This window comes from Balaenoptera borealis (genome assembly GCF_965194805.1).
Source record: "Balaenoptera borealis genome assembly, chromosome: 12".
Lineage (NCBI taxonomy): Eukaryota > Metazoa > Chordata > Mammalia > Artiodactyla > Balaenopteridae > Balaenoptera > Balaenoptera borealis.
In genome coordinates, this window is record NC_138869.1 from 39090710 (window position 1) to 39105045 (window position 14336).

A 14336-nucleotide genomic window follows, 5' to 3' on the forward strand; every position below is an offset into this window, starting at 1 on the left:
ACTGTTCTCCATAGTGGTTGTACCAACTTACATTCCCACCAACAATGTAGCAGGGTTCCCTTTTCTCCACACCCTCTCCAGCATTTATTGTTTGTAGACTTTTTAATGATGCCCGTTCTGACTGGTGTGAGGTGATACATCATTGTAGTTTTGATTTGCATTTATCTAATAATTAGCAACGTTAAGTATCTTTTCATGTGCTTTTTGGCCATCTGTATGTCTGCTTTGGAGAAATGTCTATTTAGATCCTCTGCCCATTTTTTGACTGGGTTGTTTTGTTTTGTTTTTGATATAGAGCTGCACGACCTGTTTGTATATTTTGGAGATTAATCCCTTGTTGTTTGCTTCATTTGCAAACGTTTTCTCCCATTCTGTGGGTTGTCTTTTCATTTTGTTTATGGTTTCCTTTGCTGTGCAAAAGCTTTTAAGTTTAATTAGGTCCCATTTGTTTATTTTTGTTTATATTTTCATTACTTTAGGAGGTGGATCAAAAAAGATATTGCTGTGATTTATGTCAGAGAGTGTTCTGCCTATGTTTTCCTCTAAGAGTTTTATAGTATCTGGCCTTACATTTAGGTCTCTAATCCATTTTGAGTTTATTTTTGTGTATGGTGTTAGAGAATGTTCTAATTTCATCCTTTTACATGTAGCTGTCCAGTTTTCCCAGCACCACTTATTGAAGAGGCTGTCTTTTTTCCATTGTATATTCTTGCCTCCTTTGTCGTAGATTAATTAATTATTAATTAATTAGATTAATTATTTCTGAGCTTTCTATCCTGTTCCATTGATCTATATTTCTGTTTTTTTGGTACCAGTACCATACTGTTCTGATTACTATAGCTTTGTAGTATAGTGTGAAGTCAGGGAGTCTGATTCCTCCAGCTCCATTTTTCTTTTTCAGGATTGCTTTGGCTGTTCGGGGTCTTTTGTGTTCCCATACAAATTCTAAAATTTTCTGTTCTAGTTCTGTGAAAACTGCTATTTGTAATTTGATAGTGATTGCACTGAATCTGTAGATTGCCTTGGGTAGTATAGTCATTTTTGACAATATTGATTCTTCTAATCCAAGAACATGGTATATCTTTCCATTTGTTTGTGTCATCTTTGATTTCTTTCATCAGCGTCTTATAGTTTTCAGAGTACAGGTCTTTTGCCTCCTTAGGTAAGTTTATTCCTAGGTATTTTATTCTTTTTTTTGCAATGCTAAATGGGATTGTTTCCTTAATTTCTCTTTCTGATCTTTCATTGTTAGTGTATAGGAATGCAAGAGATTTCTGTGTATTAACTTTGTATCCTGCAACATTACTGAATTCATTGATGAGCTCTAGTAATTTTCTGGTAGCATCTTTAGGATTTCCTATGTTTAGTATCAGGTGATCTGCAAACAGTGACAGTTTTACTTCTTCTTTTCTGATTTGGATTCCTGTTATTTCTTTTTCTTCTCTGATTGCCATGGCTAGGACTTCCAAAACTATGTTGAATAAAAATGATGAGAGTGGACATCCTTGTCTCATTCCTGATCTTAGAGGAAATGCTTTCAGCTTTCCTCCATTGAGAATGATGTTAGCTGTGGGTTTGTCATATATAGCCTTTATTATGTTGACGTAGGTTCCCTCTATGCCCACTTTCTGGAGAGTTTTTATCATAAATGGGTGTTGAATTTTGTCTAAAGCTTTTTCTGCATCTATAGAGATGATCATATGGTTTTTATTCTTCACTTTTTTAATGTGGTGTATCACACTGATTGATTTGCATATATTGAAGAATCCTTGCATCCCTGGGATAAATCCCACTTGATCATGGTGTATGAACCTTTCGTATTGTTGGATTCAGTTTGCTAGTATTTTGTTGAGGATTTTTTTGTGTCTATGTTCATCAGTGATATTGGTCTGTAATTTTCTTTTTTTGTGGTATCTTTGCCTGGTTTTGTTATCAGCGTGATGGTGGCCTCATAGAATGAGTTTGGGAGTGTTCTCTCCTCTGCAATTTTTTGGAAGAGTTTCATAAGGATAGGTGTTAACTCTTTGCTAAATGTTTGATAGAATTGACCTGTGAAGCCATCTGGTCCTGGACTTTTGTTTATTGGGAGTTTTTAAATCACAGTTTCAATTTCAGTACTTGTGATTGGTCTGTTCATATTTTCTATTTCTACCTGGTTCAGTCTTGGAAGGTTGTACCTTTCTAAGAATTTGTCCTTTTCTTTTAGGTTGCTTATAGTAGTCTCTTATGATCCTTTGTATTTCTGTGGTGTCTGTTGTAACTTCTCCTTTTTCATTTCTAATTTTATCGATTTGAGCCCTCTCCCTTTTTTCTTGATAAGTCTGGCTAAATGTTTATCAATTTTGTTTATCTTTTCATAGAACCAGCTTTTAGTTTCATTGATCTTTTCTATTGTTTTCTTTCTCTCTATTTCATTTATTTCTGCTCTGATCTTTATGATTTCTTTTCTTCCACTCACTTTGGGTTTTGTTTGTTCTTCTTTAGTTGCTTTAGGTGTAAGTTTAGGTAGTTTATTTGAGATTTTTCCTGTTTCCTGAGGTAAGATTGTATTGCTATAAACTTCCCTCTTAGAACTGCTTTTGCAGTCTAGATGATCTATTAATGAAAATGGGCTGTTAAAATTCCCCACTATTATTGTGTTACTGTTGATTTCTTCTTTTATGGCTGTTACCATTTGCCTTATATACTGAGGCGCTCCTATGTTTGGTGCATATGTATATTTACAATTGTTATATCTTCTTCTTGGATTGATCCCTTGATCATTTTGTAGTATCCTTCTTTGTCTCTAGTAACAGTCTTTTTTTTAAGGTCTATTTTGTCTGATATGAGTATTCCTACTCCAGCTTTCTTTTGATTTCCATTTGCATGGAAGACCTTTTTCCATCCCCTCACTTTCAGTCTGTATGTGTCCCTAGATCTGAAGTGGGTCTCTTGTAAACGACATATATACAGGTCTTGTTGTATCCATTCAGCCAGTCTATGTGTTTTGGTTGGAGCATTTAATCTGTTTACATTTAAGGTAATTATTGATATGTGTGTTCTTATTGCCATTTTATTAGTTGCTTTGAATTTGTTTTTGTAGGTCTTTTTTCTTCCCTTCCTCTTGTTCTCCTCTCCTGTGATTTGATGACTATCTTTAGTGTTGTGTTTGGATTGCTTTTTCTTTTTTGTATGTGTATCTATTGTAGATTTTTGGTTTGTGGTTCCCATGAGGTTTTGATACAGCAGTCTATATGTATACAAGATTGTTTTAAGTTGCTGGTCTCTTAATTCCAATGGATTTCCAATATCTTGCATCTGTACTCTCCTCTTCTCACAATTGCTAGTTTTGATATCATATTTGTGTATGGATGATTTCCTACCTTTACTTTATGTTTGCCTTTATTGGTTAGCTTTCCCATTCATAATTTTCTTGTTTCTAGTTGTGGCCTTTTCTTTTATGTAAGAGAAGTGCCTTTAGGATTTGTTGTAAAGCTGGTTTGGTGGTGCTGAATTCTCTTCATTTTTGCTTGTCTGTACAGCTTTTGATTTCTCCATCAAATCTGAATGAGAGCCTTGCTGGGTAGAGTATTCTTGGTTGTAGGTTTTCTCCTTTCATCACTTTAAATATATCATGCCATTCTCTTCTGGCCTGCAGAATTTCTGCTGAAAAATCAGCTGATAACCTTATGGGGATTCCCGTGTATGTTATTTGTTGCTTTTCCTTTGTTGCTTTTAATATTTTTTCTTTGTCTTTAATTTTTGTCAGTTTGATTAATGTGTCTCAGAGTGTTCCTCCTTGGGTTTATCTTGTATGGACCTCTCTGTGCTTCCTGGACTTGAGTGTTTTCTTTTTCATGTTAGGGAGTTTTTCAACTATAATCTCTTCACATATTTTCTCAGGCCCTTTCTCTCTCTATTCTTCTTCTGGGACCCCTATAATGTGAATGTTGGTGTGTTTAATGTTGTCCCAGAGGTCTCTGAGACTGTCCTCATTTGGTTTCATTCTTTTTTTCTTTATTTTGTTCCACAGCAGTGATTTCCACCACTCTGTCTTCTAGCTCACTTATTCGTTCTTCTGCCTTATTTATTCTGCTATTGATTCCTTCTAGTGTATTTTTCATTCCAGTTATTGTATCGTTCACCTCTGTTTGTTCTTGAAATCTTCTAGGTATTTGTTAAACATTTCTTGTATCTTCTCGGTCTGTGCCTCCATTCTTTTTCTGAGATCTTTGATCATCTTTACTATCATTACTTTGAATTCTTTTTCGGGTAGATTGCCTGTCTCCACTTCACTTAGTTGTTCTGGGTTTTTATCTTGTTCCATTGTCTGAAACATATTTCTCTGCTGTCTCATTTTGTCTTACTTTCTGGTTTTGTGGTCTCCTTTCCACGGGTTGTAGGATCGTAGTTCTTCTTGCTTCTGGTGCCTGCCCCCTGGTGGGTGAGATTGGTCCAGGGGCTTGTACAGCCTTCCTGGTGAGAGGGACTGGTGCCTACCCACTGATGGGTGGAGCTGGGTCTTGTCCCTCTGGTGGGCAGAGCCATGCCCAGGGGTGTGTTTAAAGGTGGCTGTGAGCTCAGTACGACTTTAGACAGCCTGTCTGCTGATGGGTGGGGCTGTGTTCCCCCACCTGCTGGTTGTTTGGCCTGAGGCGTCCAAGCACTGGAGCCTAGAGGCTACTGGGTGGGGCCAAGTCCCAGTGCCAAAATGGTGACCTCCAGGAGAGCTCATGCCAATCAGTATTTCCTGAGACCTCTGCCACCAGTGTCCTTGCCCCCACAGTGAGCCACAGCCAACCCCCGCCTCCCCAGGAGACCCTCTAAGACCAGCAGGCAGGTGTAGACTAGGCTCCTATGGAGCCACTGCTTTGTGCTGGGTCCCAGTGCATGTGAAATCTTGTGTACGCCCACCAAGAGTGGAGTTTCTGTTTCCCTCAGTCCTGTGGAGCTCTTTCACTCAAGCCCCACTGGCCTTCAAAGCCAAATGCTCTGGGGACTACTCCTTCTATTGCCAGACCCTCATGCTGGGGAGCTTGATGTGGGGCTCAGAACTCACTCCTGTGGGAGAAACTTTGTGATATAATTATTTTCCAGTTTGTGGGTCACCCAGCTGGTGGGTATGGGATTTGATTATATTGCAAAAGTGCTTCTCCTACCATCTCATGGGGGCTTCCTCTTTGTATTTGGATGTAAAATATCTCTTTTGGTAGGTTTCACTCTTTCTTATCCATGGTTGTTCAGCAGTTCGTTGTGATTTTGGTGTTTTCATGAGAGGAGATGAGCTCAAGTCCTTCTACTCTTCCATCTTGTCCAGAATTGAAGGGCTGCTTTTAGTTTGGATGTTTGCTGCCTCTTTCCTTAGTGTGTGCTAGCCATTATCCCCTTGATATGGGGTGTGTAGATGTGTTGGCCTGTGAGCACTCCCTGTACGATGTGGGCAGTGATTGGTGCCCACCCTGTGGGTTACCCAGCAGTGATGGTGGACTGTGCACCCCCAGAATAGCAGGGGCTGTGTTTGGCACCTGCTCGCATGTCCCCTAGCTGAGGTGGCAGCCCATGCACCCCTGGGCAGCAATTGGTGCCTGCTCCCTGCCCATGCATGCTCCCCGGATGGTGGGGGCAGTGACTGGCACCTGCTCCTGGGTTTCCTAGTGGTGGCGACAGCCTGTGCACTCCAGGGACAGCAGGGACAGTGATTGGGACCTGCTCGTGTCCCGTGAGTGCTACCTGCATGGCGGGGGCAATGTTTGGCACCTGCTTGTGGGTCTCCCAGCGGCAGTGGTGGCCTGGAATAGGAGGGACAGCAATTGGCACTCACTCCTATGTCCCGAATATCATTCCTTTTTAAGGCTGAATAATGTTGCATTGTATTTATATACCACATTTCGCTTATCCAATCATCTGTTGATGGACATTTGTGTTGTTTCCACCTTTTTGCTATTGTGAATAATGCTGCTTAAAAATATTGTCATACAAGTATCTGTTTGAGTCCTTGCTTTCAATTATTTTGGATACATACTTAGGAGTGGAATTGCTAGATCAAATGGTAATTCTATATTTAACTTTTTGAAGAACCACCAAACAGTTTTCCACGGTGGCTGCACCATTTTGCATTCCCACCAACAGTGTACAAGGGTTCCAACTTCTCCACATTCCTGTCAACGTTTGTTATTTTCCATTTTTTGGATAATAGTCATTCTAATGGGTGTGAGATGGTATTTCATTGTGGTTTTAATTTGCATTAGTGATGCTGAGCATCTTTTCACATGTTTATTGGCCATTTGTATATCTTTGGAGAAACATCTATTCCAGTTCTTTGCCCTTTTGTGTGTGTGTGTGTGTGTGTGTGTGTGTGTGTGTGTTGAGTTGTGTGGTTTTTGTTGTAATTGAGTAGTAGGAGTTATTTATATATTCTGGACATTAATCCCTTATAGAGCTATGATTTGCAAATATTTTGTTCCATTTTGTGGGTTATTTCACTCTCTTGAAGGGGTCCTTTGATGCACAAAAGTTTTTAATTTTAATGAAATCCAATTTATCTGTTCTTTCCTTTGTTGCCTGTGCTTTTGGTGAAGCATCATGATCAAGGAAGAAATCATTGTCAAATCCAGTGTCGTGACGATTTTTCCCTATGTTTTTATCTAAGGGTTTTATAATTTTAGTTCTTACATTTAGGTCTTTGGTCTATTTTAATTTTTGTATATGGTATTAGGTAAGGGTCAAACTTCATGCTTTTGCCTATGGATATCCAGTTTCCCCAACACAATTTGCTTAAAAAATGATCGTTTCTCCATCAAATGTGTCTTGTCACCCTAGTAAAATATCAACTACCCATCTATGTGAGGGTTTATTTCTGCACTCTCTTTTCTGTTGTTCTATATGTCTGTCCTTAGGCCACCACCATGCTGTTTTGATCACTGGAGCTTTGTAGTAAGCTTTGAAATCAGAAAGTGTCAGTCTTCCAACCTGTTATGTTCCAAGATTGTTTTGGCTATTTAGGGTCCCTTGAGATTGCATATTAATTTTAAGATGGGTTTCTCTATTTCTGAAAAAGCACTGTTGGGATTTTGATAGGGATTACATTGAATCTGTAGAGTGCCATAGGTAGTATTGCCATCTTAACAATATTAAGTCTTCCAATCCAGAACACAGGATGTCTTTCCATCTCTTTATACCTTACTTAATTTCTTTCAGCAATATTTTGTAGTTTTCAGTGTTAAGTCTTTCAACTCCTTGGTTAAATTTATTTCTAAATATTTTATTCTTTTTGCTACTATTATAAGTGGAATTGTTGCCTTAATTTCCTTTTTAGATTGTTCACTGTTAGTGTCTAGAAATGCAACTGATTTTTCTGTGTGTGATTTTGGATCTTGCAACTTTGCTAAATTTACTTATTACCTCTAATAGTTATTGTGTGCATCTCTGTGTAATCTTTAGGATTTTCTACATGTTAGATCATGTCATCTACAAACAGAGATAACTTCTTTGTTTAAAATTTTGATGCCTTTTATTTGCTTTTCTTGCCTAATTTCTTTGGCTAGAACTTCCAGTACTGTGTTGAATAAAAGTGGCAAAAGTGAGTATCCTTGTCTTGTTCCTGATTTTAGGGGAAAGACTTCAATCTTTCACCATTGAGTATGATGTTAGCCCAGGGTTTTCATATATGACCTTTATCATTTTGAGGAAGTTTCATTCTATTCCTTGTTTACTGAGTGTTTTTATCATGAAAGGGTGTTGAATTATGTCAGATGCTTTTTCTGCATCAGTTGAGATGATTATGTGATTTTTATTCCTTCATTCTATTAACGTGGTGTATTATATTGATTGATTTTCATATGTTGAACCATATTTGCACTCCTGGGTTAAATCCCACCTGGTCGTGGTAAACAATCCTTTTTAATATGCTGATGAATTCAGTTTGCTTGTATTTTGTTGAGAATTTTTACATCATTATTCATAAGAGATATTGGTCTGTAGTTTTCTTGTTAGTGTCTTTGGCTTTGCTATCTGGTTAATGCCTGCCTCACATGAGTTAGGAAACTTGCCCTCCTTTTTAATTTTTTGGAAGAATTTGAGAAGGATTGATGTTCATTCTGTATATGTTTGGTAGAATTCACAAGTGAAGCCATTTTCTCCAGGGTTTTTCTTTTTTGGGAGGTTTTTGATTATAGATTCTATCTCCTTACTAATTATAGGTTTTTTCATATTTTCTGTTTCTTCATGATTCAGTTTTGGTAGATGGTATATTTCTGGGAATTTGTCTGTTTCATCTAGGTTATCCAATTTGTTGGTATACATTTGTTCACAGTACTTTCTTATCATCTTTTTTATATCTGTAAGATCAGCAGTGATGGCGCCCCTTAAATTTCTGATTTTACTAATTTGAGTCTTCACTCTTTTTTTCTTAGTTAACCTACCTAAAGTTTTGATAAAAATATTTTTTTAAGAATCAACTTTTGGATTGACTGTCTCTGTTGTTTTCCTGTTCTTTATTTCATTCATCTCTGCTCTAATCTTTATTATTTCCTTCTTTCTGCTAACTTTGGGTTTAGTTTGCTCTTCTTTTTCTAGTTCCTTAAGATGTAAAGTTTGGTTATTTATTGAAATCTTTCTTCCTTTTTAATGTAAGCGTTTACAACTATAAATTTCCCCTCTTAGCACTGCTTTTGCTTCATCTCATATGTTTTGGCATGCTGTGATTTTATTTTCATTTGTCTTAAAGTATTTTCTAATTTCTCTTGTGATTTCTTCTTTGACACATTGGTTGTTTAAGAGTGTGTTGTTTAATGTCCACATATTTGTGAATTTTCCAGTTTTCCTTCTGATATTTTCTAGTTTATTCTATTATCAGAAAAGATACTTTGTATTATTTCAGTCTCTTAAAATTTATTAAGATTTGGTTTGTGGCCTAACACATGGTCTGTCCTAGAGAATGTTCCATGTGCACTTGAGAAAAATGTATTCTGCTGTTGTTGGGTGGGGTATTTTTTAAATGTCTGTTAGGTCCATTTGGTTTGTAATGTTATTCAAGTTCTTTATTTCCTTACTGGTCTTCTGTCTGGTTATTCTATCTATTATTGAAATCTGAGTATAGAAGTCTCCATTTATTACTATAGAACTATCTATTTCTCCCTTCAAATCTGTCAATGTTTGCTTTATGTATTTTGGGACTCTGATGTTGGGTACATAAATGAATTGCATGTTTTAAAACTTTATTTATATAAAGGTGTCATTCAGGTTATACCGTCTTATTTTCTTTGTATATTTTGAATCTATTTTTAGGATTCAACCATACTGATATGAGGTGCTGTGTTTCCTTCATTTTCACTGCCACGTGGGGCTTCTTTTTGTCTGTACTGTAACTTTTTCTGTGTCATTTGTATTTCCATATACATTTTGAAGTCAGCGTGTCAATTTCTAAAAAAAAAAAAAAAAAATCCTGCTGAGATTTGATTGGCATTGCATGAAAATCTATAAATCAGTTGGGGAGTACTGACATAACAATATTAGGTCTTCCTACTTGTGGTATCTCTCTCTATATATTTGGATCATCTTTAACTTCTATCAATGATGTTTTGTCGTTTTCAGTGTGTAGGTTTTGCACATATTTTGTTAAATCTAATACTAATTATTTCAAATTTCCTGATGCTCTTGTAAGTGGTATTGTTTTGACTTGTGGTTGCCCCACAGAGAGTGGGATCTACCCCCTCCCACCCATAATTTGTTTGAATGTTGGGACTGATGGTACCACACATGTACCAAGAGGCTATGAAAAGGTTTATTACTCACATAATGGGGCTTTCTGGGTAGAGCAGGGCAGACACCCAAGCCAGTCTGGGATAGCTTGAGTGACAGAAAGGGGGAGTGGCCCTGGGGAGTGGGACCAAGGTGAGGATTCCCACATATGGGTTGGATTTGCATGATTTGAACTTACCCACTGACAGCTAAGGCAGAAATTCAGAGTCTTCTTACTGACTTGCTCAGATGTAGGGCAAGAGGGAGGGGTGGAGCTTGAAAGCTGTCAATGACCAAACATAAAAAATGGACTCAAACTCTTTATTACATTTAAAATTTCAGTTGGTCATTAATGCTATATAAAAATACAATTGAGTTTTGTATGTTGACCTTGTATCCTGTGATATTGCTAAATTCACTTATTAATTCCAGTAGCTTTCTTTGTAAATTACTTGGGAATTCTATGTAGATGATCATCTTGTCTGCAAAGAAGGACACTTATAATTCTTTTTTTCCAATCTGTATGCCTTTTACTTTTAATTAATTAATTAACCTTAAATCCCTGGTTAGAACCTTTCAACAGTGTTGAATAAAAGTGATTAGAGTGAACATCCTTGCCTTGTTTCTGATCTCAGGAGGAAAACTTTAGTCTTTCACCATTGAGTACAAAGTCAGCTGTGGGTATTTCATAGATTCCCTTTATCAGGAAGTTCTCTTCCATTCTTTAAGTACACAGAGATTTTATGGATGTTGTATATATCCAAATGCTTTCTGCATTAACTATGATGATTGTATGTTTTTTCTTTTTTGGTATGTTAAGCCACTGACTGATTTTCAAATGTTGAACTGATCTTACATTCCTGGAATAAAACTCTAGTTGGTTATGATGTATGTTTTTTGTTTGTTGCTGGATTTGATTTGCTAAAATTTTAAGATTTTTGCATCTTTGTTCATGGTGGATATTGGTCTATAGTTTTCTTGTGATATCTTTGGTTTTGATAACAGAATACTGCTGGCTTTATAAAATGAGTTGGGAAGTGTTCTCATATGTTGTCTATAGAATTGGTATTATTCCATCTTGAATGTTTCTTAGCTTTTACCAATGTAGTCTAGAGTTTTCTTTGTGGGAGAAATTTAAGTTAATGAATTTAATTTTTTTAATAAATATATACAGCTATTTAGGTTATATACTTCTTGAGTGAACTTTGATAATCTTTCAAAAAATGTATCCATATCATCTTAATTATCAAATGTATTGCCGTAAAGTTGTCATAATAGTCTTACTATCTGTAGAATATGTAAGGATGTTCCCTCTGTCATTGTCAGTGTTGGTAATTTGTGTCATCCTTCTTCTTTTCTTTGCCTGGGTAGAGGTTTATTAATTTTATTAATTGTTTTAAAGAACTTCATTTTGGTTTTATTAATTTTTTCCATTTTTAAATTTGTTTTCAGTTTTATTGATTTGTACTGTTATGTTTATTACTTTCTTCTGATCACCATGGGACCAATTTTTGTTTTTTCTGACTTTTTAAAGGTGAAAGTATAAATCCTCAATTCGAGATCTGACTTTTCTAATGTAAGCATTTTAATGCTGTATTTTTCACTCAAAGCAATGCTTTCCTACATCCCACACATTTCTGTCTGTTGTGTTTTCATTTTCATTCACTTCAAACATTTGCTAATTTCTCTTGTGATTTCTTCTTTGACTTGGGTTATTTAAAAGTGTATTGTTTAATTTCTTAATATTTAGGGATTTTTTCAGATATACTTTTATTATTTATTTCTAAGTCAATTCTTTTGTGGGTAGAGAACATACTTTGTAGCATTTCAGTCCTCTTAAATTTGTTGAGGGTTTTTTAAAAAATTTATTTATTTTTTATTTTTATTTTTGGCTGTGTTGGGTCTTTGTTGCTGTGCACGGGCCTTCTCTGGTTGTGGCGAGCGAGGGCTACTCTTCGTTGCAGTGCACCGGCTTCACATTGTAGTGGCTCCTCTTGTTGTGGAGCATGGGCTCTAGGCACGTGGGCTTCAGTAGTTGTGGCACACAGGCTCAGTAGTTGTGGCACGTGAGCTCTAGAGCACAGGCTCAGTAGTTGTGGTGCATGGGCTTAGTTGCTCCATGGCATGTGGGATCTTCCCGGGCCAGGGCTCGAACCCATGTCCCCTGCATGGGCAGGCGTATTCTTAACCACTGTGCCACCAGGGAAGCCCCTGTTGAGATTTTTATAATGGCCCAGAATACTGTCTTGGTGATGTACACTTGTGAAGGACATGTATTCTACTGGTGTTTGGGTGTTCATACTAAGTGTTAATTAGGTCAACTTAGTTCATAATGTTGTTTAAGTCTTGTATATTCTTACGGACTTTTTATCTAGTAGTTTTATCTATTATGGAGAGGGGAGTATTAAAATCTCCAAGAGTAATTGTGTATTTATTCATTTTTCATTTCAGTTTTATCAATTTATGCTTCATGCTTTGGAAGCTCTACTAGACACATATACACACACAGTCGTTTTTTCTTTATGATATATTGACCTCTTTATCATTTTGAAATGTATTCTAAACCTTGGTTAATATTCTTTATACTAAAGTCTACATTGTCTGGTATTAACATAGTCACTCGCTTTTTTGTTTAGTGTTTGTGTAGTATATATTTTTTTCCATTTTCTTATTTGTTACTTATGTCTTTATATTTAAAGTGGGTTTTCCTAGTGGGCATAGAGGGAACCTACCTCAACATAATAAAGGCCATATACGACAAACCCACAGCAAACATCATTGTCATTGGTGAAAAACTGAAAGCATTTCCTCTAAGATCAGGAATGAGACGAGGTTGTCCACTCTCGCCACTATTATTCAACATAGTTTTGGAAGTCCTAGCCATGGCAATCAGAGAAGAAAAAGAAATAAAAGGAATACAACCACCAGCCAACTATTTTACATTCAATAGTGTATATTTGTTGATGCTACTCTCACATTGCCCCAGCTTCGCCCTTCCACCCCATGTCATCAAGTCCATTCTCTATGTCTACCTCTTTATTCCTGCCCTGCAACTAGGTTCTTCAGAACCTTTTTTTTTAAACTTTTTTAGATTCCATATATATGCGTTAGCATACAGTATTTGTTTTTCTCTTTCTGACTTACTTCACTCTGTATGCCAGACTGTAGGTCCATCCACCTCACTACAAATAACGCAGTTTTGTTTCTTTTTATGGTTGAGTAATATTCCATTGTATATATGTGCCACATCTTCTTCATCTATTCATCTATCGATGGACATCTAGGTTGGTTCCATGTCCTGGCTATTGTAAATAGTGGGCCAGTGAACATTGTGGTGCATGTCTCGTTTTGAATTATGGTTTTCTCAGGGTATATACCCAGCAGTGGGATTGCTGGGTCATATGGTTGTTCTATTTTTAAGGAACCTCCATACTGTTTTCCATAGTGGTTGTATCAATTTACATTCCCACCAACAGTGTAGGAGGGTTCCCTTTCACCACACGCTTTCCAGCATTTACTGTTTCTAGCTTTTTTGATGATGGCCATTCTGACCAGCATGAGGTGATACCTCATTGTAGTTTTGATTTGCGTTTCTCTAATAATTAGTGATGTTGAGCATCTTTTCATGTGCCTCTTGACCATCTGTATGTCTTCCTTGGTGAAATGTCTATTTACGTCTTCTGCCCCTTTTTTAACTGGATTGTTTGTTTTTTTGATATTGAGCTCCATGAGCTGTTTGTATATTTTAGAGATTAATCCTTTGTCTGTTGTTTCATTTGCAAATATTTTCTCCCATTCTGAGGGTTGTCTTTTTGTCTTGTTTATGGTTTCCTTTGCTGTGCAAAAGCTTTTCAGTTTAATTAAGTCCCATTTGTTTATTTTTGTTTTTATTTCCATTTCTCTAGGAGGTGGGTCAAAAAGGATCTTGCTGTGATTTATGTCATAGAGTGTTCTTCCTATGTTTTCCTCTAAGAGTTTGATAGTGTCTGGCCTTACATTTAGGTCTTTAATCCATTTTGAGTTTATTTTTGTGTATGGTGTTAGGGAGTGTTCTAATTTCATTCTTTTACATGTAGCTGTCCAGTTTTCCCAGCACCACTTATTGAAGAGGCAGTCTTTTCTCCATTGTATGTTCTTGCCTCCTTTGTCGTAAATTAGGTGCCCATATGTGCGTGGTTTTCTCTCTGGGCATTCTATCCTGTACAATTGATCTATATTTCTGTTTTTGTGCCAGTACCATACTGACTTGATTACTATAGCTTTGTGGTATAGTTTGAAGTTGGGGAGCCAGATTCCTCCAACTCCGTTTTTCTTTCTCAAGATTGCTTTGGCTTCTGCCCATTCTTTGATAGGGTTGTTTGGTTTTTTGTTATTGAGTTCTATGAGCTCTTCGTATATTTTGGAGATTAAGCCCTTGTCTGTCGCATCATTAGCAAATATTTTCTCCCATTCTGTATGTTGTCTTTTTGTTTTGTTTATGGTTTCCTTTGCTGTGCAAAAGCTTGTATGTTTGATTATGTCCCATTTGTTTATTTTTGTTTTTATTTTTTTTTGCCTTGGGAGACTGACCTAAGAAATCATTTGTATGATTTATGTTAGAGAATGTTTTGTGTATGCTC

General features: G+C 36.6%; 1 protein-coding gene across 1 annotated transcript in view; it reads left to right on the forward strand.

Annotated features, from left to right (window-relative positions):
* Positions 1-14336, forward strand: part of CHDH (choline dehydrogenase) — a 60793-nt gene that overhangs the window by 11711 nt on the left and 34746 nt on the right. The window lies entirely within an intron of this gene.